This window comes from Hylobates moloch, unplaced genomic scaffold (assembly GCF_009828535.3).
Source record: "Hylobates moloch isolate HMO894 unplaced genomic scaffold, HMol_V3 SCAFFOLD_15, whole genome shotgun sequence".
Classification (NCBI taxonomy): Eukaryota; Metazoa; Chordata; class Mammalia; order Primates; family Hylobatidae; genus Hylobates; species Hylobates moloch.
In genome coordinates, this window is record NW_026652290.1 from 71343451 (window position 1) to 71349030 (window position 5580).

Sequence of the window (5580 nt, forward strand, 5' to 3'; positions counted from 1 at the left end):
ATGGAGGTAGAAAGTAGAATGATACTTACCCGAGGTTGGGAAGGGGGTGTGTGTGTGTGAATGTGTGCGTGTGTGTGTTTGTATGAAGGAGGTGAGAGGGAGACGAAGAGAGATAGGTTTACAGGTAAAAACATACAGTTAGATAGAAAAAATAAGTTATAATGTTTGCTAACAAAGTAGAGCGACTGTAGTTAACAACATTATATTGTATATTTCAAAATAGCTAGAAGAGAAGATTTGAAATGTTCCCAACACAAAGAAATGATAAATGTTCAAGGTGATAAATATCCTAAATACCCGGATTTGACCACTACACATTGTATGCATGTATCAAAATAGCATATGTACCCCCAGAAAGATGTAAAAACATGTATCAATTGAAAAATCAAAAAATGTATGGGCCTGGAACCTGTGTATTTTTGGAACAATGGGTTAATCTTACAAAGGACAACCGAGAATGACAGGGGCCACAGTGGGGAAGTTTTAATCTGTCTGTAGGCTGAGGCAACTAAGGAGGTTTGTTTTTTCTTTTTCTTTTAGGAATATTTAAAAATTCCCTCTTCCTAGTGGAGGACACTATGTAGGTAACAATTTCACTACTGCTCTTGCAATATGTGTCTGTTCAGAAAGAAGGCTTCACCTCGTCAGTTCCCACTTGGGGGAATTTTTAGAGTTTCAATTTCAGGACATTCCAATTTAGAAATTTCTTTAGTTTGTTGTGCTTCCCTTTATGTCTGGAACTGCATTTTTAATATCTTGGCAGATGGTGTGTAAACTCAGAAATTTTATAGCCATAATTTGCTTAGTATGCTGGTAGGGCATTTCTTCCGAGTGTAGTTTTTTTTTTCTTCTGATTATAGCATAACTGCAAGACTTTCATCAACCAATTTGGAGGAATTTGGGCATATCCTACCCATATTTGTGCATTAAGCAGCAGTTTCTAATTCTTATTTCTTTTAGTAGTATTTATTTTTCTTTTAGTGAAACTTTGCAATGTTATCAATAGCTATTTCATTAAAGGAGAACAAACATTTAGGTTGTGTGTAGAGAATGAATGTATGCCAAATTATGCTCAAAGTCTTTAGGTTATAATGTTTTCCAAATAACAACATAGAGGATTTTTGTAATAGAGAATAAGGCTGCATGGTTTTAAGTAGGGTCTTTTGGATATGAGAATTTGACTTGGGACCCATGTCCAACCTGGTCAACCTACTGATGAAACACATTAGTGTTCTAAGGTTTGTTTTTTCACAAATTTGAAAAGTTAACTTTCTACAACCCTTGCTGTTATGATCAATCCTTTAAAAACCAAGGTTGTGTTAAGTATTCATTATTTACTCAGTATTGTATTTGCTTCAGTGAGGGACACAAGCCATTTAAGACATGGTTTCTGTCCTGAAGAAGCTCAAAAATCCAGATAAAAGAAGAGAACTAACATGCATAGAGAAATGTAATGCAAGACTATGAATTGGAGGAGAACATTTTTCCCACCACTGGCTTTTTTGAGGGGGATTTCAACGGAGTACACTCCAGGTTTCTCTTTCCCCATTATTAATTCCACCTTCATGGACTGAACAGTATGCTCAGGACAATTTCATCCTCCTTTCTTCTCTTGGGAGCTAGCTTGTCTACACAGAGCATGGGCCTTCCTCGATGCTTCCCTTCCAACGTGTGTGTTTCACTTGGGTGTGCATCCACCTCTTGCCCTGCTCCAGGGCTGTCTGAGATTGGGGATAAGTCTACCTAGATAAACAAACTAGGGGTTAGTCTTAGCAAAATCACGTAGTAATAAAGTCAATATTTTGACCTTTATGTTTAGTCTTCATTTTAACTCTCAGTTTTTACAGAAACCAAGTTGGGAAGAGACCTGAATAATATATGATACTGAAGTTAACATCCATAGTAAGTCGGGGTGGGCTATGATTGTTTGGGAAAGATCTTGAGAAGATTTGTTGGGATTGAGTCTAGGAGGATGAATAGAATGTAGGTGAAACCCCTCTCTACTAAAAATACAAAAAAATTAGCCGGGAGTGGTGGCGGGCGCCTGTAGTCCCAGCTACTCGGGAGGCTGCGGCAGGAGAATGGCATGAACCCGGGAGGCGGAGCTTGCAGTGAGCCGAGATTGCGCCACTGCACTCCAGCCTGGGCGACAGAGCAAGACTCCGTCTCAAAAAAAAAAAAAAAAAAAAAAGAAAAGAAAAGAAAATAGAAAGAAGAGAGACTTTTCAGCCTCATTTCCCTCATATTCCTTTAACTTTTAGGCTGATAAAGTGTAGAGAAATAGCACAGTTATTTTCCTATGTCAGATGATTTCATGGGACAAAGGAAAATAAATTGAAAGGAGAATTCCAGATTTTCAGAAGTTACCAGGTTTATGGAATGAAGCAAAGATATGTTCATGACTGGTCTAATTACAAAAGATTCTCTAAAGGAGTGTCATTTGCCCAATCCCACTAGTCAAACACATCCAAGTCCTTGGAGAAGTGGGTCTGTCTGCCAGAGGGCACTGGTGCCTTCAAGTCCTGCTGATGCGGATGGAGAATCAGATGCCAAACATGGAAAGCATGACCTTCTTATGATACATTTGAAGGCAGCTCTTCCTCATATTGTGTAATTACAGGCAAATCATCTAAGTGTTCTGTGTTTCATTTCTTATCCGTCAGAAGTTGGGATAAAGTGGATGTTCTTAAAGGCCACTGATAGCTCCTGGACACAGCTTCTGTTAGAGAATTTGTGTACCAACCTGGAACTCTATAAAACCTTGTGGAATTGAACCAAAACAAATAGAAAATGTCTATGATCTTCAAATTCACCCTCCTATTGTGTTTTCAAATGGATCTAAAATACACATTTACATGCCGAAAGGGCATAAAGCCTCTCAAAGTTTATTTGAAATCTGAGCTGATTGCAAAAGGATTGATTTCCAGCAAATGTGGCAAAATGAGTAAGAAGAATTCAGGACATTGTTTTATGCACTCTGATTTTCAATAAAAGATCATTGATTCCAGATGATATTAAGGATTCCTTAGCATGTCACCAATGTTCCTGTGTCTTACTATTTCCTCTGTCTTCCTCCATATCCCCAATCTCCCCTAAATCTATGGCCAAAAAAATGAGCAAATGTTGGAGGAGGCAAGTTGGAGTACTGCTGTGTTTACTTTGCTTTATTTGTTCTGGATTTAGAGTTAAAACCTTCCAGTAGATGAACTGTATCAAGGGCTTTTTATTTTATATTGTGAAATGTGTTGTTATGCACAGTTCATTCTACTAAAAAACAAAACGTGTAAACCTAAATTAAAATGCATAGTGTGGATCCCTCAGAGGGGGCTTTTGAAACACCAGGCATAAAATGTTGCATAGGTTTCTTGTTAACCAGAAAATTATTTTAGCAAGCGATCCTTCCTGAGGCCTCGGGTAGGAGCTGGCGCGTCGTGAGCCTCCAAAGTTGTGAGGTGGGTGCTTGATATTGCTCACATTTATCTCACTTGCCAGGAACTTCACATCGCCATCTGTCTCAAGCTTTGCCAGAAGCTACCTGTGGTTTCTGAAGGCCAGAAAGATCTGGACAACAGGGGGCTTAGGGAAATAACGTGGAAATAAAATATTGTAAATTTTTTTGTTGTTGCTAATGCTCTTCTTGACACATTGTATGAAGTATTGAGCTCTCTCTCTCTCAGGTTTCATGCTGTGAGGATGCTTTCATGATGATATTTTAAAAAGACAAAACCAACTTCCTATGGTGGACACGGTCATAACCTGGTATCTAGAAACACAGTTATCAGCCCTTACATTGAGCTATTTGCTGGTGCTTCAGATGAAGTGAACCACTGGTGAAGAGCTCTCTGTAGGAAGAGGCTGAAATTGTTCACTAAACCTCAGCTCTTCTATAACTGAAAGAAATAAGAGAGCTGAACAGTGATTAGTAGAGTTCAGAAAAACCCTCTTTCAGGCTAAATTTCCAGTAATTGTCTCAATGAATTGGTAGAATACTGACAACTGCCCCTTCTGTCCTCTATAACTACATTCTTTAAAGAAACATTCTGGAAATCAGATTTTAAAATTGTGGCTATTCAATGAACTGTGGACCACGAAGGCCTTAATTAAGTATGTGAAGGGGAAATGAAAGTTGTCTGGGTAAATGAAGATGTCACACTAAATATGTTGCATATTTATTTCCACTTACAAATCAAAGCCTAACCCATTAATACAATCCCAAAAAACGAAGCAGTGAGTCTAAATGGTAGTTGGCCAGCAGTTCTAAAAGACAAAGTATAGGCCAGCTACTTTGTTACTTGCTCTGGGACCTTGGCCAAGCTACTTAACTCCTGTTTCCTGATTTCTTTTTCTTTCTTTTTCTTTTTTTTTTTTTTTTTTGTGATGGAGTCTCGGTCTGTCGCCCAGGCTGCAGCTGTAGTGCCGTGGCGCAATCTTGGCTCACTGCAACCTCCTCCTCCTAGATTCAAGCATTTCTCCTGCTTCAGCCTCCCGAGTAGCTGTGATTACAGCTGACCCCCACCACACCCAGCTGATTTTTTTTTTTTTTTTTTTTTTTGAGACGGAGTCTCGCTCTGTCGCCCAGGCTGGAGTGCAGTGGCGGGATCTCGGCTCACTGCACGCTCCGCCTCCTGGGTTCACGCCATTCTCCTGCCTCAGCCTCTCCGAGTAGCTGGGACTACAGGCGCCCGCCACCACGCCCGGCTAATTTTTTTGTATTTTTAGTAGAGACGGGGTTTCACCGTGGTCTCGATCTCCTGACCTCGTGATCCGCCTGCCTCGGCCTCCCAAAGTGCTGGGATTACAAGCGTGAGCCACCGCGCCCGGCCGATTTTTTTTTTTTTTTATAGAGACGGGGTTTCACTATGTTGGCCAGGCTGGTCTTGAACTCCTAACCTCAAGTGATCCACCCGTCTCGGCCTCCCAAAGTGCTAGGATTACAGGTGTGAGCCACTACTCCCAGCCCTGCTTCCTGCTTTCTAAAATGTAGATGTGTGAGGGTCTTATGACATACCTCATGTGAATTCACCAAGCCTGGTGCTTGGCACATTGTAAGGTTCAACATTTTTACTGTTTTCTTTCCACCCCCTTTCTTGTCCTTCTTTGTGTTGTCTTAGTGTGACAAAGTTAAAAGGAGTAACAAGGTAACATCAGAAACCAAGCCTTTCTGTTAATCTAAAAACAAAAATCACGATATTAAAGATATTTTCCCGGATAATACAAAAAAAAAAAAAATGGAGTCGTTTGATTATGGAGAATCATCACTAAAAAATAAATTTTATTTCCACATGGTGGAAAGATTTCAAGATGTCCTGGTCTGTTCTGTAGAGGCTTTCTCCTGTCCTTCCTCATGTCCTCCAAGATGTTCCTTAGCCATCTCTTGTATCTTTTATCAGTGATTGCTTGCAAAGCATCCACTCGGTTTGCAGTAGAAGTAGTTTTGGGATCTTTGGAAGAGCTGGGCACTAGGAAATGGGGAGTAGAGGCCTTGGAGCCTCCTCCACCTCTGACTTACTGTGGTTCCTTGGGCAGCCTCAATTGAGAAAATTAGTGTAAAGGCACTTTTAAGGATCAAGGTCTCTTCCT